This window comes from Columba livia, chromosome 2 (genome assembly GCF_036013475.1).
Source record: "Columba livia isolate bColLiv1 breed racing homer chromosome 2, bColLiv1.pat.W.v2, whole genome shotgun sequence".
Classification (NCBI taxonomy): domain Eukaryota; kingdom Metazoa; phylum Chordata; class Aves; order Columbiformes; family Columbidae; genus Columba; species Columba livia.
Window position 1 is genome coordinate 45,032,296 of NC_088603.1, and position 9,539 is coordinate 45,041,834.

Sequence of the window (9,539 nt, forward strand, 5' to 3'; positions counted from 1 at the left end):
GAGGGAGCCGGTGCCAACCGTCGCCCGCGCGCCTCCGAGCGACCGTTGGGGCGCGCGCTGGGCAGGGCCGGTGGGCGCTGAGGGGACGGGACCGCGGGACAGGGTCCCCACGGGAGACGATGGGCCGCCGGGCGCTTCCCGGCCCGTGAACGAGGGCTGCAGGTTCGCGGCCTGATGGAGGGTGAAGTCTTAGGGTTTAGTGCTCTGTTGTGCTCAGCTGCGTCAGCCAGCAGAGACATGGACCTGTTGGAGAGGGGCCAGAGGAGGCCACCAAGATGATCAGAGGGCTGGAACAGCTCTGCTGTGAGGACAGGCTGAGAGAGCTGGGGTTGTTCAGCCTGGAGAAGAGAAGGCTTCGGGGAGACCTTATTGTGGCTTTTCAGTATTTGAAAGGAGCCTGTAAGAAAGATGGGGATAGGCTTTTTAGCAGAGCTTGTTACAACAGGACAAGGGGTAATGGTTTTAAACTAAAGGAGGGGAGATTCAGCCTGGACATGAGGAACAAATGTTTTACAATGAGGGTGGTGAAACACTGGCCCAGGTTGCCCAGAGAGGTGGTAGATGCCCCATCCCTGGAGACATTCAAGGCCAGGCTGGATGGGGCTCTGAGCAACCTGATCTAGTTGAAGATGTCCATGCTCATGGCAGGGTGGCTGGACTAGGTGAGCTTTGAAAGTCCCTTCCAACGCAAACTGTTTTATGATTCTATCCTCGGGAGTGCCTCTCCCCTCTGAACCTTGTATTGGGGGCACACCATGTGTACATACCCACCGAGTGAGTGTATTTCCCACCGTCTGCCTGCTGTGTAACATACAGCGTAACAGCTGGGGGACTGTGTGGCAGGATGCAAACCCCCTTCTCCCTCTCTCTCTGCTGTTTGAGGCTAACAGCTTCTTTTGTTTGGCCCCAGAGCACCCTGGCCAGGGCCGTTAGGAGAAGGGAGTGCCAAAGTACCAGTGAGCCGCTGGGCACCCGCGGCCAGTGTGAGGGATGTTTGGAAGCTTCAGGGGCACCCACAGCCAGGGTGGGGGGTGCAGAGAAGCTTCTGGAGTGTCCACAATCAGATCTGATCAGCCAATATAAAACGGGACTCTCATCGAGACTCTGAAACTGTCGCGGGTCTCTTGGAGCACGAGCGAGATGCTGCCGCCGAGAGGCCCCCTCCCCAGGATGGAGACTCTGCTTGCCTTGCTGCCACGTATGTGAGTAAAATTTATCCTTGCAGGATTGCGAGTGTATTTACTTTCCATGCACATATGCATGTGTACTTTCCGTGCTCAATATGAGCATGTGTAAATTAATCCTCGCGTAACTGCGGATGTATTTTCCTCCCCTGCTTCCACATAAGCATGTGTAACTTTCCGTGCACATTTGCACATGTATTTCTCCTCGCAGGATTGCGAGTGTATTATAAATTTACCCTCACAGAATTGCAAGTGTACACTTTCCGTACTCAATACGAGTACGTGTATCCCTTTAAAATAATCCCACACCGTGTTCAGGCAAGTGTGTACTCCTCCCAGACTCAGGGACGGCTCCAGCATTGTTTTGGGTGAAGCCATGTGCATGCACTCTGTGGACCGGCTATTGTATTAGTTGTTGCCCCTTAATTTTCCTCAACTGATACCTGAACCTGTATTCAAGTCACTTTTGGAGTGCTAAAACCCTGTTTCTCAACGGTTTAATAAAAGATGTTTTGGACCTTGTTGTCCCTTAAACTAACCTCGGGGTGCCTCTGTGACAGACTGAGCACCAGGTATTTACATTGGAGAGGTAGCAAGACCTCCATGTCAGCACAGAGCTGACAAGTAAAGCAGGAGAGGTAGCAGAACCCAAACAAAAGTCTCAGCTTGTCCACAAAAAGCTATCATTTGGCGGCAGCAATGGTAGTCAGCAGTAGGTTTTCAAGTTGGTGCTTTATGTTTGCTTTTACATATAAGAAGAAAATTAGGAGCTCTGGATGTGACTGAAATAGTAGCTGTCCCTAAGCTGATTATGAGTAGAACATCTATTGCAATTTTTGTTTTCAAGTATTTTGAAAGACTTAAGTGCAGCTATCCTTATGGGGAGGAGAATGCTGGGGGAAAGGGATATGCTTGTTGTAGACAGCATTTAGTGTCATCATATAGCGTGTGTTATCATTCAGCTGTGTAAGAACTACATTTGTACTGAACAATCAAACCTTAATTGAAATGAAGTAGCAAGGTGTGATGAGTGGAAAGAGTGGTGAGAAGGTTTTAAGTCTTGCATTTCTTCTGAATTTTGCCAGTGAGCTGAAGCACTTTAGAAAAACAAATGGAAGATCAATTACTGTTTGCTTTGGCTTCTGTAATCCTTTGATAAAAGGCATGAGGTTAATTTGGTAAGAGCTGAAATTATTCTCAGCTAAAAGTATTCTGCAATTTCAACCACAGTGATTGTTGAGATTACACAATCTTAGCTAAAGTTTGGCTGTGTCACAATGGTTTGGCAATCTGACATTTTTCTTTGGAGAGTGTATTTATTTTTAAATTATTGCTCTAAAAGATTTTATTTTCCAAAAATTTGAATATTGATGAGTGCAGGAGTATGTGATCACTGTCAAACATTTGCAATGAAGCTCTCTAGAATTTGCAAACAGACTGAAACAATAGCTCTGAATGCTATGATCTTTTTCTTTTTAATATCAGTAGAACAGTAAGCTTAAAACCTCACAAGCAAGAATTACGGCCTACTCATGGAACATGGAAGTGTTCACACACACTTATCTCTGCAATTTTAATTCAGTGGTGCTCACACAAGCACTTATTGGTTACACTTCCTGAAAAATGTAAATGTACAAGTAGCCCACTCACACTTAGCAGCCCTTCTTTCTCTTGCTGAGAAATGACTCCGTTTCTTTAAAACTGATTTGATAATGTGGATAAATCAGCTGTATTTCTCTGTGTGAAGAAATGACAGCTACAATGCTGATAGAAGAAAGAGGGTCATGTGTTAGTTGGCTGGTGTGGTGTAAATGAATGAAGGATACCTGTATCATAATGAGAAGCAAATAGTTTATATGAGGTTTTCCATTTTTGTATTTCAGAGAAATTTCTGGACACTGAAAATGTCTCTGACTCTAAAGGAAAGGTCCACGACACTGTTTAATCTCTCACTTCTTTATCTTCATGTTTATTGGGAGTTGTATCTGGCCTTCTTTCTTGAATTAGTTTAATGTCATCCTCTTTAATAAGAGGTATGTTACTCACTGTTGCTGTTATAAGCCATAATTTTATTTTCGGATCCCACCATGTAACGTAGATAAGGTTAAAACAGAAAGACTTTCTCACAGTTATAAAATAATTTAAAAACAACCAAAACCAACAGATTTTTGCTTTGTTGTTATTCTTACAGCTTCCTTTGGTAACTTTTTTTCCAGGGCAAACATCTTTTCCTGCTAGCATCGGAAGAAAAGGCAAGTTCCCTTTGCTGGGAGAAGAAAAGCAATCCAGCTCACCTCACAAGTCCCCTTTGTTCTGGACAAAGATTTAAAAAAAAATCTGTCTCCAAGCTAGAGAAAGACTCCAGATGACATCACAAAAGTTTGAGTGTCAAAGCCATCTTGCTTACTTTGGATTTTGCATGATAACTTTGAGACTATCTGTGTTAGAGGTCAGTTCTCAGTAAGTATAATTGTTCTTAGCCATTTAACATTTAGAGTGGTGATATTGTCTATGCCAATATTCTTCAAATACACAAAATTTCTGTATTACATGCACTATGCTTGTGATCCTACTTTCGATCCAACAGAAGTAGCTATTTGTCAGCTAGAGCTTGTGACTTAAGTAAGTACAAAAAGAGACCAATAGTGTTTACCACGACGTACTTAGTAAGCTACTTTTCCAAACTGCATCACCAATAGCTTGTTAAAATCAGCCTGAACAAAAATCTTAGAGAAGTTTGACCTGGCCAGGTATGTACAGAGTGAGGGGAAAAGGTTACATGATGGCAAGAGGACCTTGAAGCCATCACAAGATGTCTCTGGGAGCTCCTATCCATGCCTTGCTGTCACTGGAGAACTTGGCTTATCTGCCATGCTTCTTAAGGGGAAAAGCCTAACATTTGTCAGCTGCCTCAGGGACTGGAGCTGCAGGTGTTTCCACTTGCTGTGGCTAGGCCTGAGCAGCGTGCTTGTTAATTCCTAGTGTGACTACTCTGTTTCCCTGGTTCCTAGACATATCTGAGTGTGGGAAAAGAGTTTAAAATCAGTATAGATTGACCAGGAAGTGTTTAACTACTTGGAGGTCCTCCTTCACAATGACTTTGCCAACATCTTCCAACCAACATGTCTCTGCCTCTGGTGAGCATGAGGAGGGTATTTCTATAGATACCCAAAGTCCTGGAAGCTGTGAGGGATGTTGGTGACATGGGAGACCCTCCTTCAAGTAAGGCTAGTGTTTTGCTGTGGTACTTGCACCTGAGGCCTGCCCTGCATAGGGAAACAATTGTGTCTCAGCCTCTTGGCCTTTCACATTCTTGCAGTGCAGAATGGCAAGCTTTCTTGTGCCCCTACCAAGACTCGTGTCTGGTTCTGATCTGGGAGCAGGCTGTCTGTGGACTGGGAAACCTATGACATTGTGGCTGTGACTGTGAGGGGACAGTCCTGGAGTGGATGGCTGGGGCAAATGAGAGTCTGTGAGCCTGGCACTTGAACAAAAGAGGTGCAGTTGAGGAGAGCTGTAAGAAAAGTTTTGCTGGTTATTTCACCAGGGTCATGTCAGGTAAGCAAAATAAATAGCAGTCCTGACTGAGCTGCTGTTTACAACATCTCAGAGCAGGTTTGCTTTCAGAGCCCCTATAGCACCATTTTGAAATGGCACCCACAGAAATTGCAGTAGGAAATTGAGTAATTGTGTGCAAGAGTCAGCTACAGGGAGTCCAAGAGAAGTTTAAATGCTCCAAGAAGCAAGCGAACTGCAAAGAGTGGTGCCTAGATATAGCATGGTTAATATGTGAGTACCAGCAGCAGCTGAGGCCATGACAGGCTGCACTGCTAACTAGAAATTCCATCTTGTCATACTTGGCTGTTCCAGAGTACATGACTCACATATGATTAACCTGAAATTCCTTCGTGGATACAGGAGTGGCTGGGGAGAGACAAGGTCTCATGTTTTTAGGTGGGTGGAAGGGTACTCCCATCAAGGGTCTTGTGACTCTGTCTGCTTGGGTCATATGTGCTGATGAGATGTTCTGCTGTATGAAACAGGGAGTGTAATCTAAGCAGTGTCCCTGTGCCACAACGTTCTGTTTTTTCTTCCTCAGCTGTAAGCGTGCATACTTATATGAACACACAAGCTGCAGGTAGATGAGACTTCCAGGCTTTCTGGAGAAGTCCACACAGAGCAATGAGGCTCTTCTAGTCAGCAGCAGTAGACACCAGCTAGACACCAGCTTGGCTACATCACTCAAACCGAAGAAACAAACCTATGGGGAAGCAGAAAGCAGGTTAGGCTATTAGGGTTGAGAATAAAAGTATAACGGAAGCATGTAGGAACAAAATCAGAAATGAAATGCAACAGCAAGCAAAATAAAAACCCCACATCACTCTAGAAGCCCACTAATTGTATGAAGTAGAAAGGCTTCTCTAACTGTAAAGTAAGAAAACTTGTTTCTTCAGAAAATAAAAGGTGTCAGGAAGGCAGTACCTTCTAGACTTCACTTCAAAAGATCAGTAAAATATGGAAACTATTACATTAGCCTCAGTTAAGTAAAGGGTAGAATATTTAAGTCAGGTATTTTCAAATTTACGTCAAGTCTGTCTTCAACTTCCTCCTAGCATATTTAAAGTTCTTCCTAACAGAGAAATTTAGCACGTGTAGTTGAGCTGCCTGGAGGCAGAGAGGCTGTTAAAATGACTTTCTGAGGACCCCTCAGGCCTATGTTTCTGTTGTTGCTCATGTCATAGAATCATAGAACTGTTTGGGTTGGAAGGGACGTTTAAAGGTCACCTAGTATAACTGCCCTGCAATGAGCAGGGGCATTTTTCACTAAATCAGGTAGCTCAAAGCCATGTCCAGCCTGGCCTTCAACACTTCCAATGATGGGGCATTGCTTCTCTGGGCAACCTGTTCCAGTGTCTCACCACCTTCATTGTAAAAAAATTATTTCCTATCTCAAATCTAGATCTACCTTTTTTCAGTTTGAAACCATTGCCCCTTGTCCTGTCACAAAAGGCCTTGATAAAATGTGCATCATTTCCACCAGTACACTCCTTGTTCTATCTCATGTCCTGGAGTATCGCTTGGTACTAGCTGAAGGTTTCTCCTCATAATCCTGCTCCTAGTTAGGTTAATTTACCTATGAAACACAGTCCAACTTCCGTGGCATAATCCTGATCTCATCCTAACCCTGTTGGTTGTAAATCAAAACTTTTGCAATGCTTTGGAATTTTCTTTTTACATAAAACCATATCTCTTTTTTTTTTTTTTTTTTTTCTTTTAACCTTAAAGCTTATGTTGCAATACACAACTGGTCAACAATCTCCAAACATCTGCCATGGGTAAATACAGGAAGTGTCTTGTGGGTATTGTACTTGATATCTGGTAAGCTCTGAACCTCAACATTTCCAGTCATTACTCTTGAGAAATAATTTCCTACTGCAAGCTCTTTTTTTATTAAAAATATGTTTTTTAATACTTGTCTATCCTTGAAATAAAAGAATAAATTCTTAATGTTTTCAACCAGATTCATAAAAATAACTGATAGTTTTCCAGTCATGTTGAGTCCCAGTTATTTATGTGTACAACATGACTAAAGAATAATTACCTTTACTAGTAAAATATTTTGCTTTATATGTGTGAAAAGGATATTGAAAACAATGTTTAAAGTCAGTAAACATATTTGGTTACAATTTTTTTAATTGTTTCTTCTTTTGAGATAAATTGTTCCTTCTCATTTGGTAATAAATCATTAGGGCTCAATAAGGCAAGAAGAAATATTTGTTGTTTGTACTGACTCTAGCTGGTAGAAAACAGTAGTAGTAAATAGCAGCAGAGTGGAAAATACTTCTCTCTTTGGAAGTCTAGCCTTTTTAATATCAAGATCACTGTTGTAAGGCAATGTCAAGATAAGTAACTGCTTGAACTCAGTTTAAAATACTTTTTATTTCCTATTTCGTAGCCTCTGTCACTGGCCAGATTCAGCTTTGTGAGTATTTTACTTAAATTGAAGAATGCAGTGACAGGGAACCCAGATATGTATGTGGTGCACTGTTTTTGTTTACAAGAAATGCACACAAAATCCTATTTCCTTGAAAAGAGGATGAGTCAAACAATAGGACGCACATTGTCTGCTTACAATTTGTTCTTTTGACTTTCCTTTGGTGACATAAAATTGTTGCTTCTCTTGCTCTTTGTGTCTCTTTTTTCTGTTTGCTTGCTGGGTGCTGATGACACAGGTACACACTGTCCTTCCAAACTATACTTAACCTTTGCATTTGTTCAAATCACAGTGCTACAGTTTATACCACCTATCTCAGTTCCTACCCCAGCCTTGTCACAGCTGTCCAGATTTCAGACGGTATTTTTTACTGTGTCAGTTATTGATAAATAAAGGCAAATTTAGCATGATTAGATAATTCTGCCCACTATTTTCAGCAGTACTCACTGGGCAAAATGAATGGCTACTCCCAGAGACAGCAAATCTATGGAAACTTATACAATTTAAAATGTATTTATGCAATCTTAGTGTTCAAAGTGCTGAGGTATATGGCAGCATGTATGCTGCATTTGTGTCTTTTTTCCTTCTGGATTAAAATAGCTATCACTTCTGAGGGAAACGGGCTCTTTCTCACACTGGTATTTCCCGCAGGACTTAGCAGAGTGCTGGCTTTGGAACTGCTGCTTCCCACAGCAACAGAACGGTGCTGAACTGCTGCTGTTAGAGGCAGGGACCCCTGCTGAGTCTTGAGCTAAGTTGGAGGAAAGGACCAGTGACCCTGCTGCTCGTGGAGGCAGCCCTTTCCTTTACTGGATGCTGCAAGCCTCTTAGTTCCAGGTGAGGTCCCAGTTCAGTTGTCCCACAGCTACTATCTGTCACGGCTGCATGATCTGCCTCTATGTTGGGCAGGGAGTGCTCACAGAGTTCAGTGCTTCTCCAAAGGTGGAAAAACCTTTGTTTCGGCAATGGAAGAAACGGCTCCTGTGAATGGCAGAGTTGGTGCATCTGAAGTGGCAGAAACTCTGCTATTACAACAAATGACATCTATGACCATTCAAGGATTTTACAAGATAGTCTCTGAAATGGAGTAAAAATCCTTCGAAGAGGAAGACAGTATAATTTTTTTCCTAACTGGTTGTGGAACAGAGTTATTCTTGCAGTGTTACCACATCTGCACCTCAAGACAGCTAGCTGTCACTCACACCTCCAGATAAGCTCCTTGGTGAACAAGTTCTTCAGCAGAACTGACTTGATAGATTCAGATGGGATGCCAGTGGTAGCTGTGGTCACACCTTTTCCTTAAATTAAGCACATGATTCTGTGGGATGGAGGGGAGTGTGTGAGCTGGCACAGGCAGGATGCAGGAAAAACCACAAAACCACAGATGAAATGCAAAGAATAAATTTATCTTCATTACTTTGCTAACAGGGGTAACCCCAAAGCAGCACTGGGCAGAGGCACACAAGTGGGGACACAAGCACCGTGAGCTAGAGGACCTGCTGGTTTTGCCTAAGGGATTCACACAGGAGTAGTTTTCTGCTGTGCTTTGATCTTCTCCACAGCAGGGCAGGAATCTTAAATATGTTCAGTAAGGTGTCTCTAAGTCTATTACAGGCCTATGATATCTAAACACAGAGGTTTGACTTATCAGGCACACAAGACTAAACAACAATTAGTACAGTATATGTGTTTTTCTACACACCAGGTACGAGTCACTTGAGTGTGTTTACAGTCCTTCTTCTTAATCTCCCCTAATATTCCCACAGAGAGTTTTGTCATTGACCTAATTAAGATCAAAAGCAAATCATACTGGCTCCCTGCATGACCCTGTGATGTCAGTAAAAGTTTTGCCATTGTACTTCTGTACCAACTTCGTAACACATCATGACTTCCATCTGCATGTGCATGGAAACCCAACCATCTAAAGCTCTTACCAGGCTTCTGGGATAAAGGTGAGTAAAAACAAAATACTGGACCAAAATCTGCTTTGTGCTATTTTATGTTTCATAGAAATTTAACTCCATTAATTGTCATGGAATTTCTCTTCAGTTGCACTGTTGCAACCAAGTGCAGAGCTTTTGCCTCAAATGTCTCCCAGATTCAGAAAATGTTCTGATGAGGAATCTTTTAATTTCTTTCATTTTTTTTGATGTTGAAGTTATTTCACTAACACTTCTTTATCTTTGCTGCTGAACATACATTTGATTAATAAATTTAGTCCTTCTCTTCACATGACCTATTCGAGTCTTAATGCTGTTGCTTGGATACGCTTTGCTCTTCCAAGTGAGGCACTTGATTTCATCTTGCTTTTTCTTGTGCTTTAGGCAATACAAATGGATTGTTATTGAATTTCTTTTTCA

The 9,539-nt window shown here is 42.4% G+C and overlaps 1 long non-coding RNA gene across 1 annotated transcript; it reads left to right on the forward strand.

Annotated features, from left to right (window-relative positions):
- Window positions 1–11: 11 nt before the first annotated feature.
- Window positions 12–7,367, forward strand: LOC110364333 (uncharacterized). The gene is made up of 3 exons (XR_010470144.1): window positions 12–1,202; window positions 3,401–3,633; window positions 6,471–7,367. It is a non-coding gene; the product is annotated as an uncharacterized LOC110364333 (long non-coding RNA).
- Window positions 7,368–9,539: the final 2,172 nt, after the last annotated feature.